The 14,617-nt window shown below is 42.7% G+C and overlaps 1 pseudogene; it reads left to right on the top strand.

Moving 5' to 3' along the window:
- Positions 1–7,572: 7,572 nt before the first annotated feature.
- Positions 7,573–12,388, top strand: LOC127485653 (ADP-ribosylation factor-like protein 5A pseudogene; annotated as a pseudogene).
- The last annotated feature ends 2,229 nt before the right edge of the window (positions 12,389–14,617 follow it).

Below are 14,617 nucleotides of genomic sequence, written 5' to 3'. Positions count from 1 at the left end.
CAATGTGACTATTGATACGTAGTGACTTTGCCCTGCCATTTTCCCGGAAATATTTTCTAGTATATGCTTTGAGCTTCCCATGCTCTTTTACTGGTAGGTGTTCTTCCTTTCCCTTCTTTCATATTGATGGCCGTGTTTCTGTGTTTCTGAGTGTAGCACATCTTTAAGTATCTTTTGCAGGGCCGGACGAGTGGCCACAAAGTCTTTCAATTTCTGTTTGCTATGAAAGGTCTTTATTTCACCTTCATTCACAAATGAGAGCTCGGCAGGATATAATATTCTGGGCTGGCAATTTTTCTCTCTTAGCACCTGTGCTATGTCTCGCCATTCCCTCCTAGCCTGTAGTGTTTCTGATGAGAAGTCTGCTGTGAGTCTGATTGGAGATCCTCTGAGAGTAATCTGACGTTTCTCTCTTGCACATTTTAGGATCTTTTCTTTATGTTTCACTGTGGTAAGTTTAATTACCACGTGTCGTGGTGAGGATCTCTTTTGGTCATGTTTATTGGGGGTTCTATGAGCTTCCTGTACTAGGATATCTCTGTCCTTCTCCAAACCTGGAAAGTTCTCTGCTAGTATCTCACTAAAAAGGCCTTCCAATCCTTTCTCTTTCTCCATGCCTTCAGGAACTCCTAGAACTCAAATGTTGGTTTTTTTAATAGTATCCTGTAGGTTCCCAACAATATTTTTTAGATTTTTAATTTCCTCTTCTTTTCTTTGGTTTGACTGTATATTTTCCTGTGCTCTATCTTCTAAGTCCGATATTCTCTCTTCTGCTTCACCCATTCTGTTTTTAAGGCTTTCTAATGTGTTTGTCATTTGATCTATTGAGCTCTTCATTTCATTTTGATTTCTCTTCACTATTACACTTTCCTGTTCTACTAGTTTCTGAGTTTCATTTTGACTCTTCCTTAAAATTTCATTTTCACGAGAGAGATTTTCAATCTTGTCCATTAAGGATTTCTGTAGTTCAAGGATTTGCTTTTGAAAACTTCTAAATGTTCTTATCATAAATTTTTTGAAATCCGTATCTTGCATTTCTTCTATCTCATCATCTTCATAATCTTGGCTTTGGGTGTTTTGTTTATTTGGAGGCATCATAGTGTCATCGTTGATCTTGCTCCCTCTATTTCTGTGTTTGTTACTCGGCATAGTTAATTCTTCTTGCATCACTGTGCGTTTTTTTTTTTTTATACTGTGTCCGTGTTAAATGGACTGCCTGCTGTTGGAGGAGCCTTGGAGGCTTGAGATGGGTGCGGCCTGAGAGCTCTGCCTGGTTCTTCCTGGTTATGGGTGTGCAAAGGTGACACCCTCAGGTTATGCGTGGTAAATCTCTCTTTTTATTTATTTATGTATTTTATTTATTCAGGTGGTAAGTAACACCGCATGGCACGGCCATGCAGAATTGATGGTATTTCACTTCTAGTCTTTGGCTCCTCTGGACTCCCACTGGGTTGCCTAGGCTACTGAATTGTAGTGACTCAGTTCCTTAGCTCTCCCCCATTGATATGTAAATCCAGAGAGGAGGCCTGCTCTTTGTCTCTTGGGAATTCTTCAAGCCTTGCAGCCTTGTAACCTTTGCAAGGTTAGGGGGAAGAGAAACCCCGAAGCTTTTTTTTTCCTTCTTTCCGGTAGTGAGTTTGCTGCACTTTCCGGCCCCCCTCTAGATTCTGACCCCCATTTCCCCACCAATGTCTCGGGTTATTGAGCTCACCTCCCCTTCCAGCGCCGATGTGTGGACTCGGTGCCCTGAGTGTCCCAAGTCTCCCCGCTGTTGTCTGTGTGGCATGCACTCCCCTTCGAGCACTGGCGCGCAGACCCTGGGGCTTCCGCGGCTCGGTCCCGCGACTTGGCTTCCGCGCGGTGGGTGACCTTGTTCTCCCAGTAGGTCCTCCGATTCATCCAGAAGGGTTTCCCCTGCAATATTTTCCTGGTTCTTTTTTCTGCGGCTACTGTAACTCCCCTTTTATTAAACTAAATTTTCCCGGACTATCGGTGCGCGCCCTCACTATTCCGCCATCTTGGCTCCGCCCCCATGGCTGCTCCTTTCAATCTAGCTCTCTGCTAATGGTCTAGGAAAGTGATAGAAGATGGACCAAGTGCTTAGGCCACTGAACTCATGCGGGAGATCCAGAAGAATCTCCTGGCTCCTGGCTTTGGATCAGCTTAGGTCCACTATTGAGGTCATTTGGGGAGTGAACCAGCAGATGGAAGATCTTTCTCTCTGTCTCTCCCTCTGTAACTGTACCTCTGAAATAAATAAATAAATAAATAGGAATAAACAAATAAGATTTTTTTAAAAAAGAAATATATATATTCATGATGTAGTACTACTCAATCTTTTGAAATAAAATGGATGCAACTTGGTACAATTATGCAGGTGTCATATATTTTCTTTGATTTGTGGCACCTAATATATAGAGTAAAAACAAAAACTTTATATGCATGAAATTAACATATTGCATTTTTTTTGACAGGTAGAGTGGATAGTGAGAGAGAGAGAGAGAGAGAGAGAGAGAGAGAAAGGTCTTCCTTTGCTGTTGGTTCACCCCCCAATGGCCGCTGCGGCCGGTGCACTGCAGCCAGTGTACCGCGCTGATCCGAAGCCAGGAGCCAGGTGTTTCTCCTGGTCTCCCATGCGGGTGCAGGGCCCAAGCACTTGGGTCATCCTCCACTGCCCTCCTGGGCCACTGCAGAGAGCTGGCCTGGAAGAGGAGCAACCAGGACAGAATCCGGCACCCCGACCTGGACTAGAACCTGGGGTGCCGGCGCCGCAGGCAGAGGATTAGCCTATTGATGAGCCCCGGCACCGGCCAACATCTTGCAATTTAATTATTGCTTAAAACCCTTATCTACATTCCCAGTAGTGGTCTTTGTACTTTTTACTTGTTGAACTCTTTTCTTGGTGGAGCAGTAAGTTTGTAAAGTAAGTTAAAAATGTTATTAAAAAAGAAAAACAGAAAGGAGGAGAAGGGAGGGAGGGTAGTATCATTATATCCTTAGAGTTGTATCTATGAACTACTTGAAATCTGTTCTCTAAAAAAGTTAAAAGACAAAAATTCTACATATTCATGCACAGTAAGTGATGTTTCAGTATATATTATGCATTGAATAATGTTCAATTATGGTAAGCCTATTTATCTTTCCAAACATTGTGTGGGGAGCAACTCGGACTAGACTGTTACTGGAATTAAGACTTATTCTATGCATCTGCTCTCCCACAATATGGCGCTGGGAGAGGAGTAAACAGCTTCTACCCAGCTGCCTCTCACCAACTTGACAAGCTGCAGGAGCTGCTCCTGATTGGAGGAGAGCGGCGTGCTCGGCGTGTGGGCAGCCGAGTTGGGATTGGCGGAGGAGGACTATATAGGAGGAGAGAGACGGCATAGTGGTGTGGGTTGGTTGGAGAGTGCGTTGGAGAGTTCGCGGGGAAGTTCGTTACTTCGTTCTTTCTCATTTCTCTCTACTCATTCTTGCTTTGGGAGTTTTGCTGTTTACTTATTCTTACTTTACTATAGAAAGGACTTGTAAAAAAAGGGAACAACAAGCGCCCGGTCCGGTGCGGCTCCTCCGCGTGCGGAGGAGCAGCACATTGTACTTCTGTCTGTACATATGTTAAACAGTATTACTAACATTTATCATTTTCTATGATACAAGTATGTCTGTAAACCTAATCTTCTTGCCAAATCCTCGTCATTGGGGAGCTTTAGTAATACAATAATCTAAGATGCATACAATACTTTATTTTGCTTATTCTGTGCCATCCATCTTCTAATTTTGCTATCAAATGCAAGATATCAAAAAATTAATGTCCATGATAGAGTTTCCATTGGATGAAATAAATCCCCCTAGGTTGTGGCAATCCTGTAATCCTTCAACTATTTATTGAGCCCTGGAATGCAGTGATGTCATCAATAGATCATGGAATGCTGCTGGGGCCTTACTGATGATTTGTAACATAATAGTCTTGATGCTCTACTGAGCACTAGGCAGGGCACTGATTAGGAAGAGAGACTCTCTCATGAAATTTTTTCTTGAGTGTTCAATTTTAATTCTTTGTCATGATTAACTCCCTGAGAACAAAATTGGGAGGATAAAGGTGCCAGAGTTGAGCAACTCTGCAAAGGTTGAACCATGAATTGGAAAAACAAAAACAAAACATCTAGAATGCATATACTCCCCACAAGCTGCAAAAATGTCAAGGGCCATGTCTTAGAATATTCTCTGGGCATAGGGTAATCAGGAATTGCCTTCTAAAAAGGAAGAAGTCTTAGTTGTACTGGAGGAGAGGAAAAGAGAAAAGGAAAGAGGGGCAAAGAGCTTGAGTGAAGGAAGGAGGGAGAGGGGTAGAGCTGTGTCTGTGTACATGGGTCTTCCTGAGGATCCAGGTCACTGAGTAAAAAGCAAAAGTACAGACTACCTGAGTGATTATCTGTGCAGCTTAGGGCTTACTCTATTGGGTTACTCAGTCACAGATACAATGTTTGCTTGGTACACACAAATTTTTGTCAAAAATGTAGCAATTTATTTTATTTGGCTTTTTGATGAAAGTATCAGAGAAGCAAATGATGCTGTTATAAGTTTTACATTAGTATTTTTCCTTTGATTAGAGAAGAAAATAAAATGATACACAAACCACTGCAGTGCTATGAGTAGCAGTGAAACAATGAATTATAAGGTAAAAATACCTACAAAAACAGAGGGAAGCACAAATATATCAGTGGACAACTGGGCTTTGCTGAAGAAAAGAGTGGGCAAGGGAATAAGGGGATAATAGTATCAACAGAGATGCACAGGGGAAGTATCTCGGTGTGAGCCAGGAGACAGGATATAAGATTGTCAGGAAGCTATGAAAGCACTAAGAACTTAAAACAGGCCCAGAGTAGTGGTACCCTCAAGAGACAGACTTTAGGGGCAAGAATTGTGGCATGGCAGGTGAAGCTACCTTCTGCAATGCCAGCCTCCCATGTGGGCACTAGTTCAGTTTCTGGCTGCTTCATTTCTGATTTAGCTCCCTGCTGGTGTGCCTGGGAAAATGGTGGAGGATTGCCTGGGTGCTGGTTCCTGCACCCACATGGCTGACCAGAACAGCCCAGTTCTGGCTGTTGCAGCCACTGGGGGAGTGATCCAGTGGATAGAGGGTCTCTCTCTGTCTCTCTCTCTCTGTAATTCTGCCTTCAAACAAAATAGATGGATCTTTTACAAAAAAGTGATGGACTTTAGACACAGTACATACAGAAACACTTGTTCAAGATAACACACACACACATACACACAAATAACAACAATATAACTCAAGAACATGCTATCAACATATAAAGCTGCTCCAGAATCAAATCACACACATCTTCCTCACCTAAATAAAACTCATAATATTCACATTTGTAAATGTCAAGTCAATAACACATTAAATTTTCACTCAATTCGAAATAATGTGTTACAAAGTTACACATACCCTGCCCATTGCATTCACCATATGCCATTTTGCTGTGATATGTTCAAAATACACAACCAGGCACATTCATGAGAGATCCTGACAACTTTCAGAGGTAAATACTGAATGGTGAGTTGTGTTAAAAATTAACAAATAATGATATGATAAAATTTTGAACTTTTTTTAAAGTAAAAATGTGGGTTCAGTGTTGTGATACAGTGAATTGGGCTACAGACTGTAATGCCAATATCCAATATGAGTGTTAGTTTAAAACCTGGCTTCTACACTTTAGATCCAGCTCACTGTTTGTGCATCTGGAAAAACAGTGGAAGATGGACTAAGTATTTCTCTGCTACCCACATAGGAGACCTGAATGAAACTCCTGGCTCCTAGGTTTGGCTTGGCCCAATTCCAGTCATTGGGGCCATTTAGGGTGTGAACCAGTATACTGAAGATATCTATCTATCTATCTATCTATCTTCCTCTTCTTCCTAACTCTGCTTTTCAAAAAAATTAAAAAATAAAAAGTATACATTGTTTTATTTGGAGATGTGATTTTTTAGATGTGAACTACAGAAAGTGAAAGTGTGAAAAATGTCATGGATGCAAGCAGAGGCAAAAGTCCTGGGAAAAGTTGTCAGGCATGAGAAGCTCAAAGGCAGGAACCATGTAGAAAGCACAGAGAACTGACATACATCAGCTCCCTGCCCAGAATAGAGAGCTGCTCAGGACAAAATGTCTACCTGGGTGTGGGACAAGATGGTGAGGGCTAGGGAAAAAAGTGGCTGTGAGGAACAGCACATGGGGGCTCTACAGTTTCTTCAGTGATATTGATTCTCCTATGTATGGAATTGGGCCCAGGAAGCAAAGAACTGCAGTGTGATAGCATCAAGGTTCCACAAGAAGCTTTTAGAAAACAAGGTTGACAATATAATAAGAGTTGATAGTTCTACTGCCCCATAAATACAGACATCATCAGAATACAAAATTAGTACATGGGATGCGTTCTAACCAAATAGATAAGTTTTAATCCAAACTCCATGAGTCAATGATAAAACAATGTTTCTGTGCACATGCATGTTGAAATAGACTTCATTTTCTACAAACTCGTGGATGATATCTGTTCTCAGAACTCAGCACATGGTATTCAGAATACCTATGGGATGGACAAATGAAGGAATTAAACACCATCTGTCAATGACCTTTCTTCCATTTTCTAGGAGTCTCAACCTCATATCAATATGATCCACAATCCTGATACTTTTTGGAGGATAAACCCTGGTCCCTAAGGCAAAAGAGTCATGTGTTGAATTGGAATTGAAATATGACACCTGCCACTCCACTTTGTCCAGGCCCATTAAATCTGGTAAGGGTTATCATAAGGAGGAAAGCCAAGGCTAGGCATATCAGTACTGTGCAAGGGGAGCCGACCTGTTGCCGTTAACTACTCAACACAAATCATAAAAATCTAATGACCACAAAAATCAAAAAGTATGTTAAAGCCAAAAAATAAGCACAATAACATAACAAGGATTGAGGGGCCGGCACCATGGTGCAGTAGGTTAGTCCTCCACCTGTGGCACCTACATCTCATATGGGCGCCGGTTCTAGTCCCGGCTGTTCCTCTTCCAATCCAGCTCTCTGCTGTGGCCTGGGAAGGGAGTAGAAGATGGCCCAATTCCTTGGGCCCTTGCACCACATGGTAAACCAGGAAGAAGCTCCTGGCTCCTGGTTTTTGGATCAGCACAACTCCAGCCATTGCGGCCACTTGGGGAGTGATCCAAAGGATGGAAGAACTTTGTCCCTGTCTCTTCCTCTCAATGTCTGTAACTCTATCTCTCAAATAAATAAAATAAATAAAATCTTTAAAAAGACATAATTGAATTTGATTCAGGATTGAATCAAAACATTTTGAGATAAGGAAATAAATCATGTAAAATTACTAAGGGAAATAATTTATTTGAAAAAATTAAAGTGAACCTAATAAATGACAATTGGGAACAAATGCTCAGCTAAGACATGGGTATGTGTTTGAATATAAGGGGCTTTGTTGATTTAAATACAAAAAGAGTTATCACTAACATGGAACAGGTGTAATTAAAGTATTGGCTAACAATGACATGTGAGATATTGCCTTTTTTTTTTCAGGCAGAGTGGACAGTGAGAGAGAGAGAGACAGAGAGAAAGGTCTTCCTTTTGCCGTTGGTTCACCCTCCAATGGCTGCCGCGGCCAGTGTGCTGCAGCCGGCGCACTGCGCTGATCTGATGGCAGGAGCCAGGTGCTTCTCCTGGTCCCCATGGGGTGCAGGGCCCAAGCACTTGGGCCATCCTCCACTGCACTCCCGGGCCACAGCAGAGAGCTGGCCTGGAAGAGGGGCAACCGGGACAGAATCCGGCATCCTGACCGGGACTAGAACCCGGTGTGCCGGCGCCGCAAGGCGGAGGATTAGCCTATTGTGCTGTGGCGCTGGCTGAGATAGTGTCTTAGAAGCTGAAGTGTTCTAAGCTGCTATTCATCAAAGCAGGATAATGCTGTTGACACCAATATGTCACCCTGAGCTCAGGAAAGCAGGAGAATGAGTTAAGTCACAGCTACCTTTGAGACAAAACAGCTTTAATTCAAGCTGATTTTATATATAAATATACATATACATACATATGGATTATTAACAGCTGCTACAGATGACCACACGCCTAGCAATCTAAAACCATATGCATTTATTCTATTACAGTCCTGGGAGTGTCAGAAGTTCAAGTATAACACATAGGGCTAAGTAGGGTACTGGTGAAGCTGATTTTTCAGAGATTCCAGTGTAAAAGGTTCCTTGCCTCTTGCAGCTTCCTGCATTCCTTGGTTGACAGCTCCTTTGTGTCTTAACTCCAACCTCTTGCTTCCATTGTCACACCTCTTTTGCCTTTGACTTTCTTGCCTCCCTCATATAAGTGTCTTGGGACTACATTTAGGACACATCTTTATTATATAGGATCATCCCTCATTACAAAATCCTTGATTTAACAGTATCTGCAAAGTCCTCCTTGCCATAGTAGGCAATATTCATTGGCTCTAGGGATTAAGGTATGAGCATCTTCAGTGGAGAGTATTATGTAGCCTTCCACAGCCAACACAAAATAGTTAAACACAATGACAGAGGCATAGTTAGGTAAACAATTACTAAAGTGTCTTATATTGATTGCACTCTATGTGAGTTTATTTTTTAAGATTTATTTATTTATTTGAGAGTCAGAGTTACAGAGAGAGAAGGAGAAGCAGAGAGAGAGAGAGAAAGGTCTTCAATCAGATGGTTCACTCTCTAATTGGCCTCAACAGCCAGAGCTGCACTGATCTGAAGTCAATAGTCAGAAACTTCTTTCAGGTCTTCCACAAAGGAGCAGGGGCCCAAGGACCCGGGCCACCTTCTACTGTTTCCCCAGGCCATAGCAGAGAGCTGGATTGGAAATGGAGCAGCCAAGACTTAAACTGATGCTCATATGTGATGCCAGCACTGCAGGCAGAGGCTTTACCTGCTACACCACAGTGCCAGCCCTGACAGCATAGCTTTTTTTTAAGAGTTTATTTATTTGAGAAGTAGAATTACAGACAGAGAGAAGGAGAGACAGAGAAAAAGGTCTTCTATCCACTGTTTCACTCCCCAGATGGCCAAAATGGCCAGAGCTGAGCTAATCTAAAGCCAGGAGCCAGGATCCAGGAGCCAGGAGCTTCTTCTGGGTCTCCCACATGAGTACAGGGGCCCAGGGACTTGCATCATCTTCCACTGCTTCCCCAGGCCATAGCAGAGAGCTGGATCAGAAGAGGAGAAGCTGGGACATGAACCAGTGCCTTTATGTGATTCTGGCACCACAGGCAGAGGCTTAGCCCACTATGCCTCAGTGCTGGCCCTGGCAGCATAGTTTTAAGGAGGTAATGTTAAATACAACAGATTTCTTACACTCACTCTTCTATTTGAGAGTTATGTTGGAAAATTTCTTTCCTATACATCCATCAATTCCCACAAAACACTCCCTGCATTCGCTCTTCTGAGCTGCCTCTGCTCCAGGATTTGGAGCAATAGCAGACCCTCTCCCCATCAGTCTCTATATTTTTATTTCCATTTAGGTAATGAGCCCTGTATACTCTCAGTTCACAGAAGAAAAGAAAGGGTCATGGAATTTTACTACATGCATGTACAAAGGGAGAGGGGCACTGCCACATGGAATACACAGGAAGAATAATACCTCCCAGGAAGGAAAAGAGTAGAAAACAGGCTTTCCAGGAAAGATGCCTGCAAAAGTCCACCTTGCTTACGGGTCTGTAAGGGAACTACTGAGAGTGAGTTCAGGTTGGATATGGAAGGCCAGAAGCATGAACAGGAGGTTGCCAAAATAGCAGAGCCACCAGCTGTAGAGGACAGGCAAGGGCAAGTGTGTCTGAGTGGCCAGTGACCCTATAAAAAGACTTTAAGTGCACAGGATGTTTGAGTCTCCTCCAGCCTGGGAGACCTTCAGAAACACAGGCAGCATGGTTTCAAGGAAGGCTTTGGCTGCTGTGTTGTTGCTGTTGTTTTTTATCTTGCCTTTGCCTGGCCACACAGTGAAAGACATGAAAGTGAAGATGAAAGGAGAAAGAAGGCCACAAGAACACACCTGGATGCAGTAAGAACATTATCTTGACACAAGGAAATCCTCAAATAAACAGGCCATTTCCAGGTCATAGAAAGAGGAAGTGAAATGGCAGCACTCTACTGAGGCAGAGCCATATTCTCTAAGCATCCAGAGTGCCAACCTGTGTTTATATAACCTGCCACCACAATGACCAACAGGATCAGAGAACACTCTTGGATGGTATCCAGTGGACTCCCCAGAAAGAAGGAACCCCTCAGCATACAGGTGAGCAAAATGTTCTCACACAGACTACCCAGCAAGTCACAGCAGCATGTCAGCCTCACATTGCAGTTCTGAGAACTTCCTCAGAGTGGAAATTGCTGAAAGGCTGTAAAAGAAATGAGGACCCACAGGTGGCAAAGCATCTCATAGCACCTGGGGATCGGAGTTCTGAGCAAAGGCAGGGTCAGTAGCAGAAAACTCCACCCACGTCACCTCCTTGGCCTTACAATGGTATGGTAGTCTTTCCTTCATGAGCATATACACATGGAGTGAAACAACTGGAACTGCAACCATCCTGAGGCCCCCAGTGGGTGTAAACCATTTTCATTTTCCCCTGGGAAATGTTTCCTTTGTATGTGCCAGAATCCTATAGCAAAGGCCATTTCCTCAAAGATGTCAACTGTAACTTGGAAGAGGGACATAGAGGCTACATTGCTGCTTTGGATCACTGCTTACTACTTTTAATATGATTTCCTCCCTGGAGAACACTGGAATCCTTTTCCAAACCTGCAAAGTTCTCGTATCTTATTATTTTTGTTAAATCATCAAGTGTTTTGTTCTGAATGACCAGATGAAAGGAAGTTAACACAGACAAAACTGCAAAGCCTTTGCAAAGCCAGGTGCATACTACAATAAATCAAAGTGTACCTTTTTTAGTGAATTGACAAATGAAGGTTTCAGCTTTCATACTCCAAAAGTCACAGGTAGAATGGACTCTGAAATTGCCCTGAGCTTTCTAAATCTTGAGAATGGCTGAATGCTTATCACCACAATCAGCAAATATTTCTTCCTTGTGTGTTCGTTTTCCTGTAGCCACAAAGGCCCACTGGCCTGAAATGAAGGTGTATAGCATGGCATTATGGTCTAGAGAACAGTGATCACTGGCAGCCTCTCAAGTCAAGCTGTGGTTGATCTGAAGATGTAGCAGCTCCCATTCAGCCTCTCTCTGATACCTGGTAAACATGTGGTTCTAGCTGTCAAGAAAAAATTCAGAGTCAAGAGGGGCCCGAGGGATGCTAGAAACCTTTCACCCAGCTGGGGCCTCTGCTTTATCCTCTCAGGTCAGAGGACATGAAAATATCTCTGTGGTTGCCTTGTGGAGTATAGAGAGATGTTTTAGGACTGTGTATCTAGTCCTGCTCTACCTTCTAAAATATGAAATCTCGTTTGCTTCTTGCATATTTGAACACCTGGCTCAATGCTCATGCTCCTGCCATATTCTGCCTTTCACTTTGGTCCTCCTTTATCCCTTCCCTTGCACTCCCTCCTCTTTATAACAGCTGTTAATCTATGCTCCATGTAGAGAGGGACTGTGGGAGGACGACGGCCCGCGAGGCTCCCCGCAGACAACGCAGCGGCGATGTCCGCGAGCCAGGTGGCAGCGGCAGGACGGCCTGGGCTTCAGCCTCCCTCCTGTTCCCTGGAAGCGGACCAGCGACCAGCGTGGGAGCGGGAGCAGCAGCAGCAGCGGCAGAGGCTCCAGCGCGTCTCTCTGCCCCTCCGCCTGAGCCCAGGGAGGGGGCCGCTGCCCGAGAAAGGGAATTCTCTTCACCGGGGTATGGAGACTGTTCAATCACCAGGAGCACAGTTACAATTGTTGGGCTGGATAATGCAGGGACAACTACCGTCTGTTACCAGTTTTCTATGAATGAAGTTGTACGTGCATCCCCTACAACAGGAAGTAATGTAGAAGAGACAGTGATTCATGTGATACATGACAGTGATACATGCTTCCTAAAGTGGGATATTGGTGGCCAGGGATCTCTTCGTTTTTCCTGAGACACTTACTATACTCGCAGAGTTTGTAATGGTTGTTGCGGACAGTACAGAGAGGATTTCTGTAACTAGAGAAGTACTCTATAAAATGTTAGCACATGAGGACTTAAGGAAAGGAGGATTACTGATTTTTGCTAATAAACAGGATGTAAAAGAATGCATGGCTGTAGCAGAAGTCAGTTTTTGAAGCTGACTTCTATCAAAGATCACCAGTGGCATACCCAGGCCTGCTGTGCTCTTACTGGAGAGGGATTACGTCAAGGACTCGAATGGATGATGTCATGATTTAAGATTAGATGATCTCTACTGACCTCTTGCAGACGTGTGTGAACAGTGTGCTGGACTTTACCTGAAAGCTGCAAAATTTAATGGTTTAGATATATTTATAATAAACTGATTTAAACTTTTTCTATAAGAAGAAAAATTCAGACTACTTGCTTGAAAACAAAGATGAAGTCTCACCTTCCAATTTACTTTCTCATAATTCCTTCCAAAGTAAGTTATGGAAGCTGTGATTGACATTTTTCTCATAATGAATGCCCTCAGGACGTCGTGTGGCCTGAGGTAAGTACAAAGGGAGGGGAATGCATTTTGAACTTCTAAGAGCTTTAGTATCAGTATAACCCTCCCTTGCTGAATGTTGTTATTTTCTTGTCCCACTAAGTCAAACTACAAACCACAGATACTAGATTTCCAATATTTCAAAAGGTAACATTACTTATGAAAAGTATTTTGTGTACGTATTGTGTAAATACCTCAAGTCAAATTAATGGCTTTGGTTTGGTGCTAAAGAAAACCAAGTAACACAAAAATTATTAATATCTTTGGTTATAGCCATAATGAGATGAGCACTGGCATTGCTGGTTAAGTGCCATTTTGTATGTTTCCTCTTTGTTCTCTGTATTGTACTAACTAGACCCCAAATCATGGAGCTGCTCTTAAAAAAAAGGAAAAGTCAAAAGCTTGATAACTGTGCACCTTTTTTTGCCCAATCCCACATATGAAAACATATAATCCCAATTAAGTGGAATATGTTATCAAACTCTTGGTTTAGGATTACGAATGGACAGAACTGTGCAATGAGCAGTTACCAGATTCTTCTTTTAGCTGGTAATTATGCCATCTAAATTGCTAACCAAATTATTCATGAATCAGTCAATCATAAATTGAGATTAAAAACTACCAATTTTTTTAGTGTTAATTGAGTACTGATAAGAAACATGTCTATCCAGAGAAGTAATGCTCTATAAATATTATTAAATAATTTAGCCATAGTCTTTTTTAAGTATTAAATTATATTTGAAGTAGTTAAATGAATTTGAGATTTAAGACTAAGGCATATTCAAGCAATAGCATTAATTAACTTGCAAATTTATTATTTTAGGAATTGGAATACTTTGAGTTTTTGTTTTGTTTTTTGTAAGTTTTCTTGTATCTTCCACATAAATGCATTATTTGACAATTATAAAATGTGAATATTTTTGGAATGCTTTCGAGAATTTGGTTTAAAAATCGATTGACATGATGTGTTATTTGTACTAGGAAATAACTTGACCCAAAATACCTTCTGTGTTTGCTTAGGATATTTTGTTTGATCTCTAGAAGTTGAGGTTTTCCTGTCTCAACTGTAAGCAAACATCCTAAATGTGTTAAAGCATATTCTCAGATACTCTATTTAAAGTATTTTTCATGTCCTAAAAGATTAATCTGAACTTTTCTAAAAACCCTTTTAACTGGAGCTTTTCCAGCTTTCATTTTTGTTTTTGTTCTCCTTTTTAACTGGTGGTTTCCAGTAGGAAAAAGAAAATGGCAGACATGCTAGTTGTATTTCTTTAAGAAATTTCTCTAAGAAAAGGGAAATGGAACTGGTCTAGTGCACATTACAAATCCTTCAGATAATAGGATCTGTGGGGAGCAATCCGGACTAGACTGAGTTACTCGAATTAAGACTTGTTCTATGCATCTGCTCTCCCACAATATGGCGCTGGGAGAGAAGTAAACAGCTTCCGCACAGCTGCCTCCAGTTCAACCAATTAACTGTAGGACTTGCTCCTGATTGGAGAGCAGCGTACTCGGCGTGTGGGCGGCCGAGTTGGGATTGGCAGAGAAGGACTATAAAGGAGGAGAGAAACGGCATGCACGGGGAACGTCTATGGGAAACATCTAAGGGAACCCGTGCAGCCCCCGAGAGAACCGGCCGGCGGTGTGCCGCTCCCCTGCGGAAGTGGGGAATGTGGCCAGGGGGAACTGCCCTTCCACGGAGGTGGAAGGGATAGTAGCCAACCCGGGAAGAACCAGCAGCAAACCCGGGGAGGGCCGAGCAGACGAAAGAACAGCGCAGGGTCCTGTGTTGCTCCTCCACGAAGAGGGGGAGCAACACAATGGTGCCGTGACTCGGATAGGAAACCTAGAACGGATAGCAAACTTAGGAGGGAAGAAACGGGAAGAATTGGGAAAATATCGGAGAGAGAGACTAGCAAACAGCCTAGGGAAAATACCGGAGAGAGAGACTAGCAAACAGCCTAGGGA

This window comes from Oryctolagus cuniculus, chromosome 12 (genome assembly GCF_964237555.1).
Source record: "Oryctolagus cuniculus chromosome 12, mOryCun1.1, whole genome shotgun sequence".
In the NCBI taxonomy this organism is placed as follows: domain Eukaryota; kingdom Metazoa; phylum Chordata; class Mammalia; order Lagomorpha; family Leporidae; genus Oryctolagus; species Oryctolagus cuniculus.
The sequence above is the reverse complement of the archived record's forward strand: the minus strand, read 5'-3'. Positions and strand labels throughout refer to the sequence as shown.